The sequence below is a fragment of the Sorex araneus genome, chromosome 5, assembly GCF_027595985.1.
Source record: "Sorex araneus isolate mSorAra2 chromosome 5, mSorAra2.pri, whole genome shotgun sequence".
NCBI classification, from domain to species: domain Eukaryota; kingdom Metazoa; phylum Chordata; class Mammalia; order Eulipotyphla; family Soricidae; genus Sorex; species Sorex araneus.
The window spans coordinates 29,724,135-29,752,078 of NC_073306.1; the positions used below are offsets into that span (position 1 = coordinate 29,724,135).

General features: G+C 40.0%; 1 protein-coding gene across 2 annotated transcripts in view; it reads left to right on the forward strand.

Moving 5' to 3' along the window:
- ZSWIM5 (zinc finger SWIM-type containing 5) overlaps window positions 1-27,944 on the forward strand; it is a 174,014-nt gene that overhangs the window by 90,758 nt on the left and 55,312 nt on the right. The gene's annotated exons all lie outside the window — the stretch shown is intronic.

Consider the following 27,944-nt stretch of genomic DNA (forward strand, 5'->3'; position numbering starts at 1 on the left):
AATGTTGGCAATGGGGATGGCTTTAATAGATTTGGAATGTAGAAGCAGTTTGGAAAAGGTGAAAGTTACGATGATGTTGGTAACTACAACCAATTAGACTTCACGGGCTGGAGCATAGCACAGCGGGTAGGGCATTGCCTTGTTTGCTGGCCGACCCAAATTCAATCCCCAGCATCCCACATGGTCCCCCAAGCCATGCCAGGAGTAATTGCTGAGTGCAGAGCCAGGAGTAATCCCTGAGCATCGCTGGGTATGACCCAAAAAAAAAACAAAAACAAAAACCAACAATCAAACTTCAGATTTTTGATCCATGAAAGGAAGAATTTTGGAGGTCAAAGCTTAGGCCCCTACTTTGATAGAGAGGCCAGTATTTTGCCGAACCACAAAACCAAGATGGGTATGGTGGTTTCAGCAGCAGTAATAGGTATCACACTGGCAGAAGGTTTTAATTGCCAGGAGACAAAGTTTAGCAGGAAAGGAGAGTCAGAGAACTAAGGTTACAAACAGATTTGTGAACTCAGCCAAGCACAGTGCTGGTATGGCCTAGCTGCAGTTTTTAAAAAACGCTTTAGATAATACGTATATATGAGTTGTGCTGTCATTCCAGTCTGGATTGGACAGTCAGGACCGAAGTGATAGTACAGCGGGTGGGGCGTTTGCCTTGCACATGCCAGCCCAGGTTCGATTCCTCCGTCCCTCTCAGCTACCGAGAGTATCCCACCCGCACGGCAGAACCTGGCAAGCTACCCATGGCGTATTCGATATGCCAAAAACAGTAACAAGTCTCTGGTGCGTATGCTGCCTGAGCTCATGTGCTCTTTGTGCCCACACGGCCAAGCACATACGGTGCCCAAGCACATGTGTTGCCCGCATCTCCCCTCTTAAGATGTGTACTTTCATGCTTTCGTGTCCAGTGCTAGGATGTGTGTAGAGCTCTCTCCACCCTTGGAGAAGCCCATGTTCTCTCTTGAGCGCATTACTCCTATTTTTCTTTTCTGCTTATCCCTTCCTCCTTCCCTCAGAAACCTCTAAATAAAATCTGTTTACTTAAAAAAAATAAAATAAACAGTAACAAGTCTCACAATAGAGACGTTACTGGTGCCCGCTCGAGCAAATCAATGAACAACGGGATGCGAGTGCTACAGTGCTACAGTATATTTAAGCAAAATGGCTTGTATTTGTGTCTGATTGTATAATGGTGTAGGTTATAATGGTTATTTACCCTCATAAATAACTCCAGGTTATTTTAGTTTTTGCTCTATGGAAAATATAAAACGTTCCAACAAAGGATTTTAGTGTAGATTGGTGGTTTTATTTTTTTGCACCCTTGCTGTTTTTGCTAAATATAATAGTTATGATGCTGAATAAAAGTGTGTTCAAAAAGAAAAAAGAATTTGCCAAACTGTTTTTTCAAACTTAGATTCTCACCAGCAATGTATGGGTGATCCAATTTCTCCATATTCTTATTATTTGGTGTTGCTGCATCTTATTTTATCCATTCTGATAGACATGTAATAGTATCTTATTGTAGTTTTAATTTGAAGTTCTTTAGTAGGATATGATATTGAACCCTGTTTTGATGCTTTTTTGGTCATATGTGGATGCTTTTTAAAGAAAATATCTATTCATGAGATTGAAGGGATAGTACAGTGGGTAGGATGTTTTCCTTGAATGCAGCCAACCCAGGTTAATTTGCCAGATCTGCTATGGTCCCCAGATCCCCTGAGTACCACTAGGATTAAGTCCTGAGTGCAGAGTTAGGAGTAACCCCTGGGCATTGCTGGTCTGGCTGCCAAACAAACAGAAACAGAAAACAAAAAAATCTCTTCATATCTTTTGCCCATTTACCAATTCGATTTTTTAAACTTGGGTTTTAAGAGTTCATTATATAGACCAAATACTAATCTTTTTGTTGGCTGTATTATTGTTCAGAAATGTTTTCTTCTATTCTGTAGCTTTTCATTTCATCTTGCCACCATATACCTTTATGTAACAATAACTTATAATTGTTATTAAAGTATACAGTTTTTATTTTATGGATGGTGCTAAGAATTCTTTGTATGGCTTTCAACTGGATGTTTTTCTTTAATTTTCCTAAAAGTTTTACTGTTTTACATTCTGAACTTATCCATAATCCACCTTGAGTTTATTATTATTTTATTATGGATATTCAGATATGCCAAACACAGTAACAATGATGGGTCTCATGCCCACTTGAGCAAATCGATGAACAGGACTACAGTGCTACATTGTTTTCCTGATTTAATTTCATTTTTGTGTTTTTAATACCTTGTTTAATTTGTCAAAGCAGATGTTTTGAATTCTTTATCACAGACAGAAAATTTCACATCTTTGAGTACATTTATTATATCATTATTATTTTTTGATGACATGTTCATTTTATTCTTCGTACTTCTTGGTGTTATTTTTTGCTACTTTCATGTTTGAGGTAGCTAACACCTTTTTGGTGATCATCTATTTTTTAATTGAATCACTATGAGAGATACAGTTACAAAATTGTTCATTATTGAGTCAGTCACACAATATTCCAACACTCATTCCTTCACAATGTGTATTTGCCACCACCAGTGTCCCCAGTTTCCCTCCACTTCCCAACATCTAAGGCAAACATTTCCCCATCTCCTTTCACTCCTGTTCCCTCTCTCACTCTCACTGTATCCTCGATCTTTTTTTTTTTTTTCTTTTTGGGTCACATCCGGCAATGCACAGGGGTCACTCCTAGCTCTGCACTCAGGAATTACCCCTGGCGGTGCTCAGGGGACCATATGGGATGCTGGGGATCGAACCCGGGTCGACTGCGTGCAAGGCAAACGCCCTCCCCACTGTGCTATCGCTCCAGCCCTTGATCCTTTTTTTTTTTTTTAAGGCACTGTGGTTTGCAGTACTGTTACTAAGAGGGGATCATACATATCACTTTACCTTCTTTCAGCACTCAGTTCTTGTCCAAAGTGATCATTTCCAATCATCATAGTGGTCCCTTCTCTATCCTAATTGCAGTCTACCTACCCACTTATGGTAAGCTTCTTACCATGGACCAGTCCTCCTGGCCCTCATTTCTATTGTCTTTGGGTATTATTCTCATACTGTATCTCTTTTTTTGAATGTCCTGCAAAAGAGTGTGGTCATTCTATGTCTGTCCTCCTTGTGACTCATTTCACTCAGCATGATACTCTCTATGTCCTTCAACGTATAATCAAATTTCATGATTTTATTTTTCCTAATGGCTGCATAGTATTCCATTGTGTAGATGTACCTTAGTTTCTTTATCTAGTCATCTGTTCTCAGACATTTGGGTTGTTTCCAGATTCTGGCAATTGTGAATAGTGCTGCAATGAACATAGGAGTGCATATGCTTTTCCTGTAATGTGTTTTTTGGCCCCTACGGTATAGAACCAATTCCCAGAAGTGGTATTGCTAGGTCATTTGAAAGCTCAATTTCTAGTTTTTTGAGGAATGTCCATAATGTTTTCTAAAAAGGCTGAACCAGTTAGCATTCCCACCGCAGTGAAATGAGAGTACATTTTCCCCATATCTGCACCAGTACTGGTTGTTCTTGTTCTTTTGAATGTGTGACAGTCTCTGGGCTGACACCTCCTTGAATCATTATCATGTTGTATATACTCTTTATTAGTCCTTTTATATCCAGAGCTTTCTCCATCTGTGTATGACTGTACTTGTTCCTCATATGATTGAATTCTTTCTTTCTTTCTTTCTTTCTTTCTTTCTTTCTTTCTTTCTTTCTTTCTTTCTTTCTTTCTTTCTTTCTTTCTTTCTTTTTTGTTCCACTAGAAGGATTTGATAACAGTGATACAATGATACAGAAGGATTTGAACCCAGGGTTATGGTCACTGTCACTGTCATCCCGTTGCTCATCGATTTGCTAGAAGCGGGCACCAGTAATGTCTCCATTGTGAGACTTGTTACTGTTTTTGGCATATCGAATATACCACAGGTAGCTTGCCAGGCTCTCCCATGCGGGCGAGATACTCTCGGTAGCTTGCCGGGCTCTCCAAGAGGGACGGAGAAATCGAACCCGACTTGGCCGCATGCAAGGTTATGGTAAAAACTCTTACAATTTCTGTTTCTGTCACAATTCACCAGGCTGGATACTGGTAAGCTTTTCTTTCATTTTCCAGAAGGTGGTGCTACAACTCAAGTTTGTTGTTTCTTGTGCCCATAGACCCTGGTCTGACGTTTCATCATCATATATGATATTTGTGGCACTCACTCTCGATGCTGCCCTTGAAAGTATGCACATTGGGAAAGTTACTGACTAGACTATGGGGAGGTGTCATTTCAACACTTGGGGTGTTGAGTACCTGGGGGCCAGATAGGGCAATCATTAGGCCAGATTCTCCTTCTACTCATGGGTGGGTTAAACACAGCCTTGTCTCTTTAACTCACCTAATATTCTGATCTGCTTCTTCCTATCCTCAGTAATGGAGATTCCAGCTTAATCCTCTGGTACTGATGAAAAAGAAAATGGGTTTCTTAGGCAGCATCTGTAAAACTACAGTAGCTGGGAGCTTAGTCACCACTCTTCCTTTCCCTTGATTTACACTAGCTACTGTACCTCCTACTGTGTCACCTCCAGTGACAAATGAGTCTGGCACATTCTGCTTACTTTTCCCAGAAGATTCAAAAATATTTATTTCCTTCCAAGAGTAGACTTTCCCTTCAAGGGACTGGAGAAATAATACAGCTGGTGGGGCATTTGACCTGGATGGGGCCAACTTAGGTTCAATCCGCAGCGCCTCATGTGGTGCCCTACCAGGAGTGATCCCCTGAGTACAGAGCCAGGTCTAAGTCCTGAGCTCTGCCAGGTGTGGCCCAAAACAAAAAACAAAAAAATTCCCCTCAAAATGACTGAATTTTTATAAAGATTCTCATATCCTACATGACTGTCCAGTGCTAGGTTTTTTCTCAGCTGTAGTAAAGAGGAGTTGGGGCTAGTTTACTGAATCATGTTCTGAGCCCTTTTCAAATTCTGTCTGCCTATTTACCCAAAGCACAAGTGAGCAAAACTCTTTCTAGGTCCCTTAGCATCGGATGTTAGATTCCACAACTACTACATTGCTAATTTTGTTTGTGGATGGATTCAATTCTTTGTTGTTTCAAGAGGGAATAGGGCAGATGAGAAGGAACCTAGGTGCAGTGGTAGAGGAATATTGGCATTTGCTGAGGAGTGTGTTGTATTAACATTGTATGCTTAAAGTATAAATGTTAACTGTATTATAGACCAATACAAAGAAGGGGGGAAGAGGAATGTCTTAAGTAGCTATGATGCTGATGTCACTCAGGAAAAAATCTTTTGTTAGATTGAGGGAAGAAGAGACTTTGGGACCATGGTAGAGCATTATTGGTACTTCAGAGGTAGGGGTGGTGCAGTCGCATTACATATTTTAAAATAGTGTAATACTAGTGTAAACCACAGTAGCTCAGTAGCATTGTAGCACTGTTGTCCCATTGTCCCACATGTTGTTCATCGATTTGCTTGAGCGGGCACCAGTAACGTCTCCATTGTTCGACTTGTTGTTACTGTTTTTGGCATATAGAATATGCCACGGGTAGCTTGCCAGGCCCTGCAGTGCGGGCGGGATACTCTCGGTAGCTTGCCAGTTTCTCCGAGAGGGACAGAGGAATCAAACCCAGATCAGTCGTGTACAAGGCAAACACCCTACGCACTGTGCTATCTCTCCAATCCAATTAAAAATAAATCTTTTTAAAGTAAATGTTAGTGCTTTATAATACTGTATAAGTTTTGGGAGTGTAGCTTGATACCTTTATAGGTGTATATAGTACACTGAACTAACCAACAAAGTTTTAGTCTCATCATTTTTATATTGACCCCACACCCATTCCTGCCAATATGTTCTCTTTCCTTTTAGTTACCAATTTTTTTTTCCCTCGGAGTTTTAGTTATTTTTGTTGTTATTGTTTTTTAGTTCTTTTAGTTTTATCTGTCTCCCCTCCCCTCTCACCATTCCACAGAAAAGTGAAAACATCTGGTATTCATCTTTCACTTTGAGACTTATTTCATTAGCATAATCTCCTGAAGTTTCATTTATATTGCCACAGAAAGGAAGATTTTTACCTTTTTTACTAGCTAAGTAGTATTGCAGTGAGTACACATATCACGACGTATTTGTTTTGGAGGGCCTCCCTAGTGGTGCTTGAGGTGAGATGCAAAGCACTCCATCCTTGGAGTTATCTCCACGGTTTATGCCACAACTTCTTTATCCAGTCATCAGTGGGTGGCATTTAGGTTTGTTTCCAAGTTGTGACTGTTGTGTATAATGAATGCTGGCATAAACAACTATGCATATATCTTCTCAAATTAATATGTTTTTACTTTTTGGATAAATACCTAAAGTGGAATTACTGTATCATATGGCATTTCTATTTTAAGCTTTTACTTCACTTCTAAATTATATATTTGGGGACCTCCCAGGCAGTGCTCCCAGAAATCTTTAGTCAACCAGACTGACAGTTCAATACTGGGAACTGAGGCTATGGTGCTGCTCAAGCTCTGCAGTGCCAGGGGCCTCCAGGACCACACCCAGTGGTGCTTGGTAGACCCCATGGTGATGTGGGTCAAATGTGGGTCACCTGGCATGCTCCCTATCCTGTGTACTACCTCCCAGTCTCTCTTATTTTTTAGCTTTTTTTTTTTCCCCTGCTTTTTTTTTTTTTTTTTGCTTTTTGGGTCATGCCTGGCGATGCACAGGGGTTACTCCTGGCTTTGCACTCAGGAATTACCCCTGGCGGTGCTCAGGGAACCATATGGGATGCTGGGATTTGAACCTGGGTTGGCCACGTGCAAGGCAAACGCCCTACCCGCTGTGCTATTGCTCCAGCCCCCTATTTTTTAGCTTTTTAAGAACTTTCCATACCACTTTCCATAGATGCTGCACCTGTTCACATCCTCAATGGACATATTTGAGTGTTCCTATTTCTTTGTATTTATCATCATTTGTTTCTGTTCTTATTTTTGTGGGGGCCTTACCCAGCAGTGCTCAGGGGCCTTGCCTGACAGAGCTTAGGGAACCATTTGCAGTCCAGGATATGAACCTTTATTGCAAGCAGCTACAGCAGCATGCAAGGCAAGTGCCTTGTCTTCTGTATATTCTCTGGCCCCCCTTTTTTTAATTATTAGAAAAAAATTGAGATACTGTAGTTTACAATAGTGGTAGTGATGGTTTATGCATACATCATTCAAATACCATACCTGCCACCAGGGGGCTGATTTTCCTCAACCAGGTCCCAAAGACCACCACTTCTTGTTTAGTCCTCCCCCTCAAGTTTGGTTCTGTGGACCATCTCTCCAGTTCTGTTGTCGTTGGCCTCTTGTTACTCCCCTTTTTCATTCTGAGGGGATCGCTTCACTGAACATTATACCCTCTAGTTTTATTCACATATAGATTTTGTCCTTTCTTATAGTTGTATAATATGTGTGTGTGTGTGTGTGTGTGTGAACTTCTTGATCCATTCATTCTTAATTTGGCATTTGGTTTGTTTCCATATCCTGGCTACTGTGCTAAGTGCTGCAATGAACACAGGTATGCAAATAATTTCTAATTATTTTTTTTTATTATCGGGGTAGATGCCAAAAAGTGGTATCTCTGGGTAACATGGGAGTTCTAGTCTTACTTTTTGGAGAAATCTCCATATTGCTTTCCAAAGAGATTGAAGCAGATGATACCCCACCAGCAATATTGGTCATCACATCCTGCCAATACTGGCTATTTACAAACTTTTTGATACATGTCATACATATTGGTGTGAGATAGTTTCTCATTATGGTTTTGATTTATTTTTCCCTGATCAAAAGTGATGATGACCACTTTTTCATGTGTCCTTTTTGAGGAGTATCTGTTGATCTCTTCCCATTTTTGGATGAGGTTGTTTGACTTTTTCTTCTTGAATTTTGTGAGTGTTATATAGATTTTAGATATTGGCTTTTTATCTCATGTGTTGTGAGAAAAATATGGAATAAAAAATGGGAGAAAAATATTTTCTCCCATTCAGTGAGTGTCTTTTTAATCTAGGTTGAGTTACTTTTGCTGTACAGAAGCTTTTCAATTTTTGTAGTCCCATTTGTTTATTTTTGTCTTTGTTGTCCTTGCCTCTGTGGTCTGATCATTGAAGACCTCTCTAAGATTCATTTCCTGGGGAATTCTTTCTGTTTTCTTTAATGCATTTATATGTTTTAGCCTAATCTCAAGATCTGTAATCTATTTTGAATTTAATTTCATGAAAGGTATGAAATACAGTTCCAAACTCATTTTTATGTAATCAACCTTCAATACAAAAGTCGAAAATTAAAACAAAAAATGAGATAAAGAATCTTTTAAGAATATATATTTCTTTTCTTTTTAAAAAATGTATTTTAACTTTTTATTAAAGCACTGTGATTTACAAATTTATTCATAGTTGGGTTTTAGACATACAATATTGCGGCACTGATCCCACCACCAATACCAACTTCCCTCAAGCACTATTCCCAGGTTCCCTCCTATATCCCCAGCCCCTCCAGCCTGCCCTCTTGACAGGCACTGTGCTAAATTCAGTTGTTAAAGTTTGGGTCCCTTGATTTCAGTATTGTTGACTCTGGTTTGGATATTCGGCTCTATTTTACCTTAACGCCACCCTTGTACCTTAATCCCCCAATCTGGCCCTTGTTGTTTCTTATCTGCCTCTACTCCCCCAGCCCTCTATTCTTTTTTTTTTTTTTTTGTAGGTCATGATTTTTTATTTATTTATTTATTTTTAATTAGAGAATCACCGTGAGGGTACAGTTACAGATTTATACACTTTTGTGCTTATACTTCCCTCATACAAAGTTTGGGAACCCATCCCTTCACCAGTGCCCATTCTCCACCACCCGTAAACCCAGTGTCCCTCCCACCCTCCCCAATCCCATCTCCCCCCCACCCCACCCTGCCACTGTGGCAAGGCATTCCCTTCTGTTTTCTCTCTCTAATTAGCTGTTGTGGTTTGCAATAAAGGTGTTGAGTGGCCGCTGTGCTCAGTCTCTAGCCCTCATTCAGCCCGCAGCTCCCTTCCCCCACATGGCCTTCGACTACAATGTAGTTGGTGATCACTTCTCTGAGTTGACCTTTCGCCCTCTATTCTTTATTCCCTTTTCCTCCCTATATTCTGGGGCCAAGATTGATCTGGGATCCACCTCTCTTTAAAACATTGCATTCCAGGCGCATATGCTGCCTGAGCCCATGTGCTGCTTGTGCCCACATGGCGGAGCACATGTGGTGCCGAGCACATGTGTCGCCCGCATCACCCCCCTTGAGATACACCCCCCTTGTGTACTTTCATGCTTTCGTGTCCAGTGCTAGGATGTGTGTAGGGCTCTCTCCACCCTTGGAGAAGCCCGAGTTTTCTCTTGAGCATGTTATTCCTATTATTCTCTCTCCCACTTATCCCTTCCTCCTTCCCTCAGAAACCTCTAAATAAAATCTTAGACCATCATTTTCAGTTATAATGTTTAAGGATATAGTTGACACTTTGCTTTTATCAAGTTTTGGGGAGAGACATGGGTAAAAATTTAATCAAAGTCTTGTAAAGAAAGGGAAAAGTTTTTAAAATTTATTTTATTTATTTATTTATTTTGCTTTTTTTGGGTCACACCTGGCAATCCACAGGTATATATATATATATATATATATATATATATATATACCCAAAAAGCTATATATATATATATATATATATATATATATAGCTTTTTGGGTCACACCCAGCGATGCTCAGGGGTTACTCCTGGCTCTACTCTCAGGAATTACTCCTAGTGATGCTCAGGGGACCATATGGGATGCTGAGAATTGAACCCAGATTGGCTGTATGCAAGGCAAATGCACTACCCGCTGTGCTATTGCTCCAGCCCCTAATTATTATTTTAGTCACTGTGAATTACAAAGTTATTCATGATTAGATTTTGGGCATACAATGTTTCAACACCAGTTTCTTTCCCAATATCCACATTTCTCCACCAAGGCTTCCAGTTTCCTGCTCACCCACTAATAGGCACTTTTGAATCAATTCTTTGGCACTGTGGTTTATATAGTACTGTTACTGATAGGGTTTATGCATAACACTTTACCACCTTTCAGCACCTTTCACCTTTCACCCCTCCTCCTGGTTTGACCACTTTTCTCCACTATTTTTGTAGTGTTCTCTACCTGTTCTATTTCTCATTCCCTGAATCCCCCATCCAGCTTCCTACTTAATGTTAGAGAATATATATATATATACATACATATATACATATATGTATATATATGTATATATGCTTTTTGGGTCACACCCAGCGATGCTCAGGGGTTACTCCTGGCTCTGCACTCAGGAATTACTCCTGGCGGTGCTTGGGGGACCATATGGGATGCCAGGGATCGAACCCGGGTCGGCTGCATGCAAGGCAAATGCCCTACCCGCTGTGCTATTGCTCCGGCCCCTAGAGAATATATTTTTGTTTTAATGATGTTAGAGATGTCTCATGCTAGATAATGTATTTTTGCTTTAATGATAGCTTCTTTCACTATGAAGAATTTTAATAATTTAATGCAATTTTGTTTATTTAATTTTGGTTTTAGTTTCCTTGCAAAGGGAGTAGAATTCCTGAAGATAACATTGAAGCCAGTATGACAGAGCACTTTCACTGAATTTTCTTTTAGGAATTTTACAGTTTGGGGTTTAACATGCAGTCTTTAATCCAGTTTGAGATAACTTATTTATGGTCTAATTGATTCGGTTTTACTTTTTTGTTTTACAGGTGATTATTTCGTTTTCCCACTCAACTTTTTGTAGTGACTTTTCTAAGAAAGAAAAAGGGCTTTATTAGCTCTGCTCACGCACAAGTGGCCCATTTATTCCTCACAAAATATGAATAAAGTTATTCACCATTTTACAGATAGGAAAACTGAAGTACAGTGAAGCTTTATAATTGTTCAAGATTACACAAATATTAGTAAAACAATTAACCTAAATTTTCAGTCATTGTGATAGGGAGAATAATAGTTCTCTAAAGATATTTCCATCCTAGTCACTTGTGACTATATTGTTACATATCAAGAAAGAATGAAGATTCCCTTAATTTTAATTAAGAATATTTACAAATTGAAGACTGGTGCCCTTCTCGGCTGAGGTGCCCTTTTAGCACCTAGGCTAAAGGGAATCCCCGCAAGTCTTAGGAGTGGCCAAAAGTGAACTGAACTGCAAGCCCCAAGCTGGCACCGAAGCAGCCCCCACCCCCAACACACACAGGTATAGCAGTGGCGGTGGGTGTGATGTCTGGGGCATTGTGCCCAGTGAGCAGAGCCAGGGATCCTGAAGAGTATTTACAATTATCTGACCTTGAGATAGAGATATTACCCTGGATTATACAGGTGGGCCAATGTAACCAGTGTCCTTATAAGTCAAAGAGACTTGCAGAAGATTGAGTGACAGATTGAGGCAGTGAAGATACAGCCATTATTGTTGCTGAAAATGGAGAAATATTATTGGGACCTGAGAGATAACACAGGGGTTAAGGCCTTATATGCAGCAGACCTTGGCTTGATTTCTGGCACAACATATGAACCCCTGAGCACTGTCATGAGTGATCCCTCAACAGGGCCAGAAGTAAGTCCTGTGCATAGCTGGGTATAGTTTATAAACCCCGCTATCCTCCCCCAGTTATATCACATAGAACATGAGAATCCATAAATGTGTTTCTCACAATTTAGGGATTCTAACGGTGTTCAGAAACTTTTCTTAAAAAATAAAAAACCCATGGGGAAGGACATTCTATTTAGCAGTTGTGCTTTCTATCTTTAGGATTAAATAAAATTAAAAATTAAAAATCATCCATAGTGGCAGATAGGGGGTGAAGGGTGGAGGGTGATGGGAAAGAACCTGGGAACACTGGTGCTGAGAAGTGTACACTGGTGGAGGGATGAGTGTTGGAATACTGTGTGACCGAAATTCAATCACGAACAGCTTTGTAATGGTCTGTCTCACAGTGATTCAATTAAAAAGTTTTTTAAAAAATCATTCATGTCAGATGGGGTCATAGTGACAGTACAATGGGTAGGGTGTTTGCCTTGTACTCGGCTGACCTGGGTTTGAGCGCCAGCATCCCATATGGTCTCCCAGCCCTACCAGGAGTGACTCCTGAATGCAGAGCCAGGAATAAGCCCTGAGCACCACTTGCTGTGACCCAAAAACAAACAAAATCTAAGAACAGTGAACACAGGACCAGGAAGATGACTCAGAAGGCCAGATTGCATGCTTTTTATGGGGAAGTCCTGAGTTTGATCCTTAGCACCTTCGGGTTCCCTGAGCACTGCTTGGAGTGATACCTGAGGACCAAAGCCAGAAGTAGCACCCTTCCCCAAATCCAAAAAGAATAAGAGCAAGGAGATGTTGGCTAATGGATAAGATTGTACATTAAAAAGGTAATTTTGATTCAGAATTGTTGCTGATAATGAGATTTTTCTTATGAACTGTTCTCTCAGATCCAGTGGCTAAGATGAGTGCTTTTAGAGCAAAGACCTAATGAGAATGCTTTCTGTTTGGTGTCTGTATGGAGTCAGGTTACTGTTGAATGTGGAAAAATGGTTTTGCTCCAGTTTCTAAACTAAATGAAAAGCATTGTCCTAATTGAATTTGTTTTGATATTCTTGTTGCCCCACACAGGTCAAGTTGCAAGATGAAACAAAAGAACAAAGCTCAGGGATAATCTGAGGCCTTGACCAGATTGCTATAAATGTTAGGAATGCCATTCTTACTAGCACATGAAACCTTTATGTGAAGAATGTTATGTGGGCTGTGCATTCATCTGCATATTAAAAAGGCCATGTTAGAAATAAAATGTCATAGAATTTAGAAAAGATGAGGATTAAGGTCTCCTGGAAATTAGTCTTTTTATTGCTATAAAATTTACAATTCATGATTTTATGGATAGGTACGTTTCTTTGGATCATTTCAGGTTAAACTTTTCTTAAATGAAGGGGTCTTATAATATGAGACCAATACTCAAGGACAGTAGAAACCAATGGCCAGGAGAATTGGTCCATGGTTGGACTTGGACTCAAGTTCTGGGGGAGAAGGCAGTTGGGATAGAGAAGGAACCACCATGACAAAGATAGTTGGAAATGATCACTCAGGGTAGGAACTGCATACTGAAAACAGGTAAAGGAACAAACTTGAGAACTTCTCAGTACCCATACTGCAAACCATAATGCACCAAAAGGGGAAAAGGAGAGAGAGAGAGAGAGAGAGAGAGAGAGAGAGAGACAGACAGACAGACAGACAGACAGAGACAGAGACAGAAGACAGAGAGACAGAGAGAGACAGAGACAGACAGAAAGACAGAGAAACAGGAGGGGGGTGGGAGAGAGAGAAGGAAAGTCCTGCCATGGAGACAGGCTGAAGGTGGGGGGTGGCAGGAGGGAAACTGGGGACATTGGTGTGGGAAATGTACACTGGTGGAGGGATGGGTATTGGAACACTGTATGATTGAAACTTGACTATGAACAATTTTATAACTATCTCACAGTGATTCAAATTTTTTAAAAATGAAGTGGGGCAGGGGTAGGGAGAGATGGGAGGGAATCTGCAGACATTGGTGTTGGGAAATATACACTAGTGGAAGGATTGGTCTTGGAATATTGTATGACTGAAATCCAGTCATGAATGGCTTTGTAGTGCTTTAAAAATTTTTTTAATGAGAAAAAAATTAAAATAGAAAGTTAAAATATTTTTTAAATGAAGGAAAGGAACTACAATTATAGTCAGAATACTAAAATTAGCTATTTTTAAGTATTTGTAGTATATCAGACATTAAATTTTAGCTACCGTATATATTTACTTATTAGATTATAATTTCAGTATATTATGATTAATTGAACTATTTGCAGTGCCTCAGAGAAATAGGCATAAATGTCTTTTCCTCTTGGGAAAAGACGCTATTTTCAGTGCCATTAAATAAGTCTGAATACTGTTTGGAAAACTTGGAAAAGTGAACATTTGATTCCTCAATATTAGTTTATCAGAAATAAGTAGTATCGTTTTCCTTTTGAAAGTAATATATTTTTTCTTTTTCTTTCATGCAAACTACTGGAATTATGTAATTTCTGATTAATTAATTTTTGTCACGCCATATGCAAAACCTAGATCTCATCGTCATCATCATCATCATCATCATCGTCATCATCATCCCATTGGTTGTTGATTTTCTTGAGCGGTCTCAGTAATGTCTCCATTCGTCCTAACCCGGAGATTTTAGAAGCCTCTCTTTATTTGTCCTTTTCAATGGTGCCACATTGGAGGCTCTTTCAGGGTCAGGGGAATGAGACCCATCATTGTTACTGGTTTTGGCATATGAATACACAACAGGGAGTTTGCCAGGCTCTTCCATGTGGACAGGAAACTCAGTAGCTTGCCAAGTTTTCTGAGAGGGAGATCTAGGCTATAAGATGTTGCTCAGCCACAAAGTGGCTGATTCGATTCCAGGACCTTGGTTTTAGAGTCTCTGGATGTTGACCATTGATGGGATTACACAGCACAGGGGGCAGTTTCTGGGTGTGACCACCTAGCTACTTGAAAATGGGGAATCGGGCTGAAGCGATAGCACAGTGGGTAGGGCATTTGTCTTGCATGCAGCCGACCCAGGTTCGGTCCCCAGCATCCCATATGGTCCCCTGAGCACCGCCAGGAGTAATTCCTGAGTGCAGAGCCAGGAGTAACCCCTGTGCATCGCCAGGTGTGACCCAAAAAGCAAAAAAAAAAAAGGGGGGGGGGAATCTGGGTGGAAGAGGCCCAGTCCCGATCCGAGCAGGTTTGGAGATCTCAGCCCCGGGTCCCACACACCTGGGTTCCTCTGCCAGTTCCTTCATGTGTGAGGTTCATCCGGACGTGTGGAGAGGGGCCTTGAGCATGGCTGTGGCAGGGTTCCGGAGGTCTTTGGCTGCTGGGGCTCTGCTTGGGGCGGGGTGGGAAACTCAACCCACCCCCTCCGAGGGGCCCCGGTGAAGACAGACAGGTTCAGAGGCAAGAGACTCTGCCAGTACTTTACTACTGAGCTGTACTACTTTTTTTTTTTTTTTTTTTTTAATTTTTTGTTAGTGAATCACTGTGACATACAGTTACAAACTTATAAGCTATTGTGCTTGTGTTTGAGTCATAAAATGTTTGAGTACCCATCCCTCCATGAGTGCCCATTCTCCACCACCAGTAATCCCGGTATCCCTCCCACCCCCATCCCATCCCCCCACCCCACCCCGCCTCTGTGGCAGAGCATTCCCTTTTATTCTCTCTCTCTCTCTCTCTCTCTCTCTCTCTCCTCTTGGGTGTTGTGGTTTGCAATAGAGGTATTGAGTGGCCATCGCCATTGTGTTCTATCTATAGTCTACTTTCAGCAAGCATCTCCCATCACGTGCAGGTCCTCCAGCCACACTTTACTTGGTGTTCCCGTCTCTATCTAAGCTGCCTTTTCCCCCGTATGTAAGGTCGGCTTCCAAGACATGGAGCCAACCTCCTGGTACTTATCTCTACTATTCTTGGGTGTTAGTCTCCCATTCTGTTACTTTATATTCCACAGATGAGTGCAGTCTTTCTATGTCTGTCTGTCTCTCTCTCTCTCTTTTTTTTTTTTTTTTTTTTTTTTTTTTTTGCTTTTTGGGTCACACCTGGCAATGCACAGGGATTACTCCTGGCTCTGCACTCAGAAATTATCCTGGCGGTGCTCAGGGGACCATATGGGATGCTGGGAATTGAACCCGGGTTGGCCGAGTGCTAGGCAAATGCCCTACCCGCTGTGCTATCGCTCCAGCCCCTGTCTGTCTCTCTCTTTCTGACTCATTTCACTTAGCATGATACTTTCCGTGTTGATCCACTTATACGAAAGTTCATAACTTCATCTTTTCCAACAGCTGCATAGTATTCCATTGTGTAGATGTATCAAAGTTTCTTTAACCAGTCATTTGTTCTCAGGCACTTGGGTTTTTTCCAGATTCTGGTTATGGTAAACAGTGCTGCAATGAACATACAAGTGCAGATGTCATTTTGACTATACTTTTTTGCCTCTCTGGGATATATTCTCAGAAGTGGTATTGCTGGGTCAAATGGGAGCTCAATTTCTAGTTTTTTGAGAAGCATCCACACTGTTTTCCAAAAGGGCTAAACCAGTCAGCATTCCCACCAGCAGTAAAGTAGAGTCCCTTTCTCCCCACATCCACACCAACACCAGTTGCTTTTGTTCTTTGGGATGTGGGTCAGTCTCTGGTGTGAGATATATCATTGTTGTTTTGATCTACATCTCCCTGATGATTAGTGATAAAGAGCATTTTTTCATGTGCCTTTTGGCCATTCATATTTCGTCCTTGAGAAAGTTTCTGTTCATTTCATCGCCCCATTTTCTGATGGGGTTGCATGTTGTAGAGTTCAACCAGTGCCTTATATATCCTTGATATCCAACCCTTAACAGATGGGTATTGCATGAATATCCTTTCACATTCTGTAGATTGTCTTTGTATTTTGGTCACTGTATCTTTTGAGGTGCAGAAGCTTCTTAGTTTAAGATAGTCCCATTTGTTTATCTCTGGTTCCACTTGGTTGGTCAGTGGCGTGTCATCTTTGAAGATACCTTTAGCTTCAATATCGTGGAGGGTTTTGCCGACCTTTTTTTCAATGTACCTTTTGGATCCTGGTCTGATGTTGAGGTCTTTGATCCATTTTGATCTGACTTTTGTGCATGGTGTTAGGTCGAGGCCTAAGACATTATTTTTCATGGTGGTTGTCCAGTTATGCCAGCACCATTTGTTAAAGAGGCTTTCTTTGCTCCACTTCACATCTCTTGCTCCCTTGAGCTGTATTTCTAGTTAAGTAATTTCTGATTTTTTTGTCATATTATGTCGTACTTTATTCTGTTCTAATCAATAACTCAAGTGATATTAATTAGCTTGTAACATTAATTATAGTGCTACATGTACCTTATATAGTATGTGCACATTGTTAGGAAACAACTGCAAAATGAATATGGTAATGCCCCTCCCCCCAGCTCTGTGTTCAAAGCTGTGACCTGAAGAGGAGGCATTTATCTACAGTTCTGAGTAGATTGATTACTCATCAGAATACAGTACACAAGACAACTAATTCTATTAGCCTTATGTTCCATCGAATTGTCAAGGGGAAATTAGATTGCTATTTTAATTTTCTTTTTTACTTTGTTTTAGGATTGGGGTGAGGGAGGGAGCATATCTAGCCCAGATGGATGTTCAAGAGTTGCTCCTGGTGGTGCTCAGGAGGCCATTTGGTCCTGGGGATTGCACCTGTGCCTCCTGCATGCAGAGCCTACACTCCAACCATTGAGCTGTCTTTTTGTCCTTAATTTACTGTTTTTAAAGTGATTCTGTTTCTGTTTCGTTCTCTTTTGAGGGTCATACCCAATGATGCTCAAAGTTTATTCCTGGCTCTGTACTCAGGGATCACTCCTGACAGGGTTCAGGGGACCATATGTGGTTCCAGGGATCTCATGTTGGCCACATGCAAGGCAAGTGCCTTACTCTTCATACTGTCTCTCTCCAGCCCCTAAAATGATCATGTTTTATTAATGTTAGGCTTTTTAAATGAAATTTCAAAATAAATCTTGCCTTTTATTTTCCTACCTAAAGTGTTTTTAAAATAACTAAGGAGATTGCAGTCTTTTAGAGATACCTACCTAGATCCCTGGCAAGATAGGGTTGGGCAGCACTGCATCCCTGGGCCCTTACATTGAACCCCTAGCCTGACTGGCCAAAATTGCCAGGATGACCTTTTGAGCCTCCTAAGCCCTGCTTGGAAGTTTCCCCACAACCACGCCCCCTACACACACACACACACACACACACACACACACACACACGCACAAAGAAAAAAAGAAAAAAAAAGAAAAAGTAGTGTTAAAGCGTCTTTAGAAGGACAAAAGAAAAATAATTAATAATGATATGGGACTCAAATGGATCAATCAGAGTGAGAAATTTGATGTTCAAATGAAATTTAAAATGGAGATTTTCCTATAATTATCGCATCAGAGAAATGGCCAACATTTCAGGAAACTGAATATTTAAAGTGTAGGACTTATCTAATTTTTTTCTAAAGTTGTTACTACTGAGTTACTACTCAGGAATGAATAGCAATTGGAAATACCAGAATAGCAACTTGAGGGGTCAGAGTGATAGTACAGCAGGAGAGCATTTGCCTTGCATGTGGCTGACCCAGGTTTGAGTCCGGGGATCCCATATGGTCCCCAGAGCATGCCAGGAGTAATTTCTGAGTGCAGAGCCAGGAGTAGCTCTTGAGCATTGCAGAGTGTGACCTAAAAAGACTAAATAAATAAATGGCAGCAACTTGAGAAATAATAATAGGCAAATTTCAGTATTGGTGGAAATACCACATATTTGCCAGAATACCATCTGTGTATTGTCTTAAGACTTACATAACATTGTTATCTTCCTTTTTTCAGATGATGAAAAATATGCACAGAGATTTTAGGAAATTCTCCCAGGCCACTCAGATAAGACTTTCATTTGATTTCAGGCTACATATATATACCAAGTAGTCTCTTCCAGCTCTGTGCTTGGGGGTCATTCCTAGTGGTGCCTGAGGAACTGGGCAGTGTTACAAATCAAACATGAGCTTCCTTCATGCAGTACCTGTGCTCAGCCTATTGAAGTATTTCTCCGTCCCTTTAGGCACTCTTAAACATGATGTTAAATTATCTTAGTTTTTTGTCATCTAATTAAATGTATCAAGAGATCTGTTATCTTCACACTTCAAATAGCCAGATGTGGCCCCAAAACCAAAAAATAAAAATAGTATATGTAATTTTTGTTAAACCTTTTTTCTTTTGCTTAGGGCCACACCCAGTGGTACTCAGGGCTTATCCTGACTTTGCATTGAGGCATCACGCCTAGCAGGGTTCAGGGGTCCCTATTGGGTGCCAGAGATCAAACTCCAGTTGGCTGTGTGCAAGCAAGCACCCTACTTACCCACTGTATTGTTGCTCTAGCCCCATTAATTTTTCTACTTCCTCTCTGTGTTTATTTTCTAAGTATATATTTTTAATAACGATTAAAATATTTTGTTCAATAAAAATGGAACTCTGGTTTTGAAAGATATGTATGTACGTATATACATACACACACAAACACACACATACACCCTTTTCAAGAGTCATGTAAAAGTATACTAGAAAACCCTTTAATGCAAGGGTATTTCTAAGTCAATGCCAGGACTTTGGAAGCCTCGTTGTGCTTCAGCTATGGTTGCTGGCACAGATGGAGAGCGGAGACCACTATCTCATAAAGCTGATACTTAAAAGGGTCGGTAGCTGCTCTTCAGAGGTTAATACAAGGAAAACCTCTTGATTTGCCAAAGGAGTCTTGGGAGGAGAGCAGATGGCCACAAGAAGGGCCCTTCAGCTTACTCAGCTGCTCCCAGAAGCTTAGGGTGACCTTCTGATACAAACAAACCAAGTAGCTCTCAGAGTAATGGGACAGCATCGTTTGCATCCCTGAATAATAATCATTCTCACATTGCATCTCTCACACCCTCACCCAGTGAGTGGGAGCCATCTGCTTCTTGTGAACTTATACAGGCACTGGCCCTGGATGGTTTGGGTTGCTATTAAATATCTTTGGGAGATAAGTTCTTTAAAAGTTATTTTCACATAAGTCTAACAGACTTTCTTCTGAAAAGGAAATTTGTTATTTTGCTTGTCACTCTCACTGTTTTAAACCTTGGTACAGCAACTGCTTTGCTAGGTGATGGGAAGGAGAAAACGGAACTGCCTGTAACTGCTGAGGCCTTCCTGAAAACAGTAATTAATTGAAAAGGTCTAATTTACACAATGCTATTGCATCAAGGCCAAATTTAAGAGGAAAGAATTCTGGTCCAAAGTTAGAAAATTTATATTTCTCTGCATGTGCTTGTGTGTGCATGCTAATGTATATATTCCAACTTTTTTTTTAATTATTCTTTTTTGTAAACCACAACATTCCTTTTCCTGGCTATTGGCTAAAGCTACATTCATTTTCATGTATTAACACCTGCCCTGGGGCCTGGTGAATCAAAAGAGCAATGAGCAAAGTGGTTTTAATTACCCAAGCTTTCCTAGAGCCTTTCTTGTATTCAGAACTACAAAAGACTGAATGGTGTCAGAGGGCTATTCTGAGAAGTGCTTTCCTTTAGATCTTTTAGCAGATGATTCACTCACAGTGCTGAGATATTGTCTTGTACAGATAAGTTCTTGAGCCCATCTTCATTCCAACTGAGAGCCTCACAGAGCACTTGTCACTTTCAGTTGCCCAGAAAATTAGACATCAGAGTTTGCTAACTTGCCATTTGTACAGGATCTATCTTTGCAGAGTTGTATTTGCTAATTACTTTAATAAAATCTATATATAATTTAAACTGCAGTCATATTTAATTTATTGTAGTGGTTAAGAACACAGTTTCTGAAGATAATATACCTGTGTTCAAATAGCCCTACTTTTTATAGGCTATATGATTTTAAATAAATTCCTTTACTTCTCTAAGTCTTGTTTACCTGACCTGAAAGGGAATGATAATAGTTGAATCATATTGTATGGGTTTTAGATAATACACAGAAAGTATTTAGATAATATACAGAAAGTATTTAGATAATATACAGAAAGTATTTAGAACATTGGCATATAGTAGTCAATAAATACTAACTAATGAAACTGATGGTGCCTTCAGGCTTCCTGATAACCCCAAATTGCCACTGTAACTTTCAGGGGACCTTAACAACTTGGGGCCAAGTTTTCCAAGAAATTAAATGGCCAAAAGGTAGGGAGCCATGCCCACAAACCACCTCCTTTACTGGCCTTATTATACAGACCAATAAATAAATCTCAAGAGAAATCAGAAGCCGCAGTTAGGAACTGGAACAATAGCACAGTGGGTAGGGCATTTGCCTTGCACGCAGCTGAACCAGGTTTGATTCCCAGCATCCCATATGGTCCACTGAGCACCGCCAGGGGTAATTCCTCAGTGCAGAGCCAGGAGTAACCCCTGTGCATCACCGAGTGTGACCCAAAAAGAAAAAAAAAAAGCTGCAGTTAATCTTGAACCCGTGCATGGCTGAACAAACCAGGGTAAATCAGAGGGGGGTGGGTTGGCATGGTGCACGCCCAAGCAGAGCGCCTGGCAGCTGCTTGCTTCCATAATCCAAAATCGCTGCCTTACCCCTGGCCTGACTCCACCGTCTCAGGTTGACCTCACCAAGAAACAATCTGCTGAAAATTCAGGTATGCAGTTTTTGTAACTGAAATCTCCAGGCTTTCTCAGAGTTGGGATGGGTTACCTCCCCCTACTTCCAAAATGCTTGTAAGTACTGATAGTTACTCCCACAAACCAACTCCAGCACCACCATGTATGCTCTACTACCAGTCTTGCTTCAGAGACCCATAAAAAAATCTCAAAAGAGCTCAAAAGCCACAGTTAATCTCGGACCCACACATGGCTGAACAGACCGATGTAAATCAGGCGAGCTGGGGGGTAGTCTGGTGTCTGCCCAAGCAGAGCCCCTGGCAGTCACTTGCTTCCATAATCCAAAATCGCCGCCATACCCCTGGCCTGACTCCACCGTCTCAGGATGGACCTCATCAAGATACAGTCTGCTGAAAATTTGGGTATATGGGTTTTGTGGCTGAAATATCTAGGCTTTTTTGGGGTCAGGATGGGTTACCTCCCCCCACCTCTCTGTACTTCTGGAAGCCTCGGCAGTCACATCCACATCTCAAACTGCCACCCAATTGAAAAGCTACTCCAGTCTTAGCATCCTGATAAAAATACCGAATGCTCTGAGCAAACACCATGACCTCTTAACACCTGTACTGCAAACCATAATGCACCAAAGGAAAAGGAGAGAAAGCAAGAAGGAAAGTGCCTCCCATAGAGAAGGGCTGGGGGTGGGAGAATGAGGTGTTGGGGGATGGTGATAGGGAAACAGGGGACATTGGTGATGGGAAATGTACACTGGTGGAGGGATGGGTGCTGGATCATTGTATGACTGAAACCCAATTATGAACAGCTTTGTAATGACTTAACTCACGGATATTTAATTAAAAAATTAAAAAAGTAATGTGGAGTTCATGCCCAATTCAATCAGCTTAATCAATGGCTGAATAAATAGCAGTACTACTACATTAAATTAAAAAAAATAATGAAACTTGCTGTTTTTTATTAAAATGTATGGAAAGCTGGCAGAAACATAAAAGCTGTTCCTTTGAAGCATAAATATGGATTATAAAAAATAATCTTAGTATTTCATTATTATTTGATTGTGTAAAAGTTGTGATTCTGCTCACCATTAAGAAAAATTATTCAATTATTGGCTGGCTTAATTTTAATAATAAAATCAGATTTTATAAATTTGCCTAATTTTCTCTATTGAAGATATGAATAATTGAGTTAAGGATTTACTTTAAATTTTTCTGTGATAATGTTGGACTGGAGCAATAGCACAGTGGATAGGGCGTTTGCCTTGTACTCAGCTAACCCAGGTTCGATTCCTCCATCCCTCTCAGAAAGCCTGGCAAGCTACCGAGAGTATCCCACCCACACGGCAGAGTCTGGCAAGCTACCTGTGGCGTATTTGATATGCCAAAAACAGTAACAAGTCTCATAATGGAGATGTTACTGGTACCCGCTCAAGCAAATCGATGAACAACAGGAAGACAGTGCTACAGTGCTAATGTTGACTTGCAAGACTTGTAAATATTTATTTTTTCATTAGTTACTGCATCATGCCACCACCCCTTCTACTATGCCACTCTTCTACTACTGTCCCTAGGATTCTACCCATCCACTCCGTCTATCCTGTAACTTCAGTTCTGTCTTCAGAGTGTTAAGGGTTTGTTTTCACTGGACATTGTCTACTCCCTTTCTATGTCCACATTATTATCGTACATGAGCAAGATCATCTGGTATTTGTCCTTCTTTCAAGTTATTTCATCAGGGCTGGAGCGATAGCACAGCGGATAGGGCGTTTACCAAGTTATTTCATCGGTTGAATTTTAAAGAGGTGTGACATTGTACCTCTGAAACATACAGCATACAGTCTTATAAATCAACATTACCTTTATTAAATGTTTTAAATATTTAGGTGTTAATTTATTCATTCATCCATAAACAAATATTTGTAAACCTTTAAGTGTGTCAGATGAAAATATAAAAGTGAAAAAACAACTTCAGCTTTCAAGAATGGTTTTGTTATTTTTAGAAATTTTAAACTAAGATAACTTTTTTTTTTGCTTTTTTTTTGGGGGGGGGTCACACCCGGCAGTGCACAGGGGTCATTCCTGGCACATACACTCAGGAATTACCCCTGGCGGTGCTCAGGGGATCATATGGGATGCTGGGATTCGAATCCGGGTCAGCTGCGTGCAAGGCAAACGCCCTACCCGCTGTGCTATCACTCCAGCCCCTAAGATAACATTTGTTTGCAGGAATATAGGGGTACAGTGTTATCACACCACACCCACCACTAAAGTGCCAGTGACCCTCTAACATGGTAATTTGGACTCCCTCTCACCTATCAGCCCGCCTTCCCTTGGGAAATTGGCAGCCTTGGTTCTCTGGTCAGAGTCTGAGGGCTTGTTATCATTAGACACTATTCCCTTGCTTTGTTCCTCTTTATACTACATTTAAGTCAGATAACCCAGTATGTGTCTTTGTCGTTCTGACTTACTATGTATAGCATGATATCCTCCAGTTCCACCTATGTCATTGCAAAAGACAAGATTTCATCTTTTTAAATGTCTTTAGTATTTTATTGTGTGCATATACCATTGTCTTTTAAAAAAATTTTATTGACACTGATTTACAAAGTTGTTCCTAACAGAGTTGTTTCAGGTATACAATGTTCCAACACAAATCCCATCACCAGTGCTCCCCCTACCCCCACCAATGTCCCCAGGTTTCCTCCCACATACCAGCCTGCCTCCTCGGGAAACATATAACAAATTTATTTCATATTACTTGTTTCAGTAAAACTTAAAGGAATGGCAGATGGAATTATTAAAAAATAATAATAAAAGTCAATTTGTGATGAATGATTGCTAAGGGATTTTAACAATATAAATAATACATTAATTAATCATTGAATATATGTAAAAATTCTTCATCTAGCTTGGAGTATATATATCAGTGTTGTCCCGTTGTTCATCAATTTGCTCGAGCGGGCACCAGTAACATCTCCTTTGTGAGACTTGTTGTTACTGTTTTTGGCATATTGAATACAATACAGGTAGCTTGCCAGGCTCTGCCATGAGGTTAGGATACTCTTGGTAGCTTGCTGGGCCCTCCGAGAGGGGCAGAGGAATTAAACCCGGGTCAGCCACGTGCAAGGCAAATGCCCTACCCGCTGTGCTACATATACCTTTCCTAATTTGGTAGAGGGCAATCATAAGCACCATTAGCAAGTGTCATGTTTAATGCCACATGTTGGGAAGTTTGTCCTGTCCTTTAGAGAAACTTTTATTTTTTTTAATAATTTTTAAATTTTATTTTTATCAAATTGTCCACAATAATTAATTACATTTAATATTTCAACACCAATCCCACCACCATTATACCTTTGTAGCTTCCTACTTAATTATTTTTAATACTTTGTTCTTTCTGTTCAAATCTTTTACAATCTTTGTTTTTTCCTAGTTCTTTTTTAAAAAAATTTATTTTCAATAAATAGAGTTGTTCACAGTAATTGATTACATTCAATATTTCAGCACCATTACACCTTCCCACCACCATTATTTCGAATTTTCCCACCACCACCCAAGCCTGTCCCACAGGCAGATGCTAAATAATTTATTTTATATTGCTTATTATGAATAATTGACTAAAAATGATCCAAAAAGGTTTCCTTAAAGGAATGGTGTGAAAATTGTTGTATCATCTTGGAGCTATTAAACCCTTGTATTAGAGACCATTAACGTTGTTAGAATTTGAGTCTTGTGTGCCAATATATGTACATATATACATATTTTTTGGACAAGATTCGTTATCTTCTACTTTACAGCCCATCAAATGTGGTATGCTACTCTTGGTATATCAGTGGCATAATGTATGAAATCACAGCCACATACTCCTGGAATTCTAAAATTTTACATAGGGTACTAGAACTGTAGTTAAATTTTTTTTTAACTGGTTGGTGATTTGAGGGTCCAGAGGTATCTATGCAACATGTTGCTCTCTTCCGAGATTCATTGTGGGTCTCTGGATCATGGTTGCAAATGTGCTTAATGACACCCAGAGGTAGTTCGTGAGCATAATTGCCAGGAAATCAGAAGGGCAGGGAGATGGGAGAAGGAGCCCATTCATGAGTCCGAGCAAACCTGGAGGTTTCATTCACAAGTCCGACATACCTGGGTTTTTCAGTGGATTCAATCTCATGCATGGGGAGCTGTGAAGGTTGGCTGTGTGCATGGTAGCCATTGGTTTCTGGAGGTTTGCCGCTTCTGGGGTTCTTTTGGAGCAGGTGGAGGGACATACCTGTCCCCCTCCATGGTGATCAGATCAGCCTGGGAAAGGGTAGGAAGACATCTCTGTACGTGTTGCTCTCTTTCAAGATTCATTTGTGAGTCTTTCCTAGTTACTTCTTTTTGGTACTTTTGTTCTTTTTGTTATCCTGAATGGGATTGTTTCCTTTATTACTTTCTCTTCTATTTTATTTGTATATAGATATGCACAGAGTTTTATATATTGATTTTGCAGTCTGCTGGTCTGTTAATTTGCTCTGAGATTCATTTGTGAGTCTTTCCCAGTTACTTCTTTTTGATACTTCTGTTCTTTTTTGTTAAATTGAATAGGATTGTTTCCTTTATTACTTTCTCTTCTAGTTTATTTGTATATAGATATGCAATAGAGTTTTATATATTGATTTTGTAGTCTGCTGCTTTAGTGTATTGGTCTGTTATTTTCCATGGAGATCATGGAAGACCTTACAGAATAGGTATATTTGAATTGAGAATTAAGGATGCCAAAGACAGAAGGTAACATTTAGTATGGAAAGTTCATATTCAGACATATAGAGTATACAGATAGCTTAATTTGGAATTCATAAGAATTTTAGTAAGTTTGTATGTTGAGAAATGGTAGGAAATGTGCCATAGAGATAGAATTCACACCGTAAGAAGTTTGAATTTTATTCTGTAATCAGTTGAGCTTTTTGAAAGATTTTAAGCATTTGAATTCAAGAAATATCTTTGTAATTTTTTATTCTATGTCAGATTCCAGATTCAGTGTTCTGTATCAAGACTGTATAATTAATTGTTTTAGTAGGAATGACAGATTTTCTTTGTCTCTGCATCTATTGATGTGAACTTAGAATGTTTATTACTTCTTGTACCGATGGATGTATCACATTAATTGACGTATATCTAGTGAATCATCCTTGCATCCCTGGGGTAAATCCCATTTCCTTGCATCCCCCTGGTAAATCCCACTTGACCATACTGGAATGCCATTCAGGGTTACACCCAGTGATGTTCAGAGGAACATGCAGTGCCTGCAATCAAACTGGGTTCAGCTACATGCAAGGCATGTGGCTTAAATCCTATACCATCCCTCCAGCTCCTAGGACATTTTTAGTTTTATAAAGTACTTTGAAGAGACAGGTATAGTAAGTATTCTCATCCCAAATTTACAGAGGCGGAAGCTGAAACTCAGGAATAAAGTGAATGGCATTGTAGTACATAGTCAATAACAGATCCAAGCTAATTTTTAGTGTAATTTTTCTCTAACATATGAGCCTATTGGAATATCTGGTATAGCCACATCTATACCAGAGAGAAACTTCTTAGTTCTTCTTAGTTCAATAATTTAGCTATCCTTAGTTACTGGAAATTAATATTAACTTTTTCATAATGTGTATCATTTTTGTATTGGGTTTAAATATGCCTTTATAAGTATTAATTTTGCATTTTACTTAATGCTGTTAAGTTTGGGTTTTTTTTAATTAACTATAATTACTGAAACTTGAACTTCAGAAAGTTTTCTCTCTGCATTTTTGGTTTTGATGGAGTCTGAGCCATACCTGGTGGAACTCAGGGTACATTCCTGGCTCAGTGCTCTGAGATCACTCCTGGTGGGAGGTGACCATAGGTGGTGCCAGGAATCAACCCAGATCAGCTATGTGCAAGGCATGCACCTTACCCACAGTCCTATCTCTCTGGCCCTCTGTGCATTTTTCAATTCTGAAAATTCACATTGTAGTTTTGTTGTAGCAACTTCATGAGGTTTTTATGATGACTTATTAAAATTACCTAACAGCTCTGCAACATAATAGGTAATTAGGGCATTTGCCTTGCACGTGGCCAGCCCAGGTTCGATTCCTCCAACCCTCTTGGAGAGCCCTGCAGGCTATCGAGAGTATCTTGCCCACACGGCAGAGCCTGGCAAGCTACCCGTGGCATATTTGATATGCCAAAAACAGTAACAAGTCTCACAATGGAGACGTTACTGGTGCCCGCTGGAGCAAATCGATGAACAAAGGGAGGACAGTGCTACAGTGATACAGTGATATTCTGTTAATATCTCTAGGCCTAGTAGAAGTTTGATACTTGATATCTCAGACTTTTTTCCAGTGACTGTATCATTAGCTGATTACATATTTTTTTGTAAAAGGTTATACTCTTACTTAGAGTAAAAAATACTCTAGAATGTATTTGCTAGTTATTTTCCTTATTGTACAAAGTTCTTGTAAATAAAGATAAATATACTTTTATATTCTCAGCAGGTACTATCACTCCAGCCCTTAGAAGTCAATGTTTTAAGAAAAAAAAGTCAGGGACACAATTGTACAATGAGATAGGGTACTTGCCTTGCGCACGTCTGACCTGGATTTGATCCCTGACACCCATATA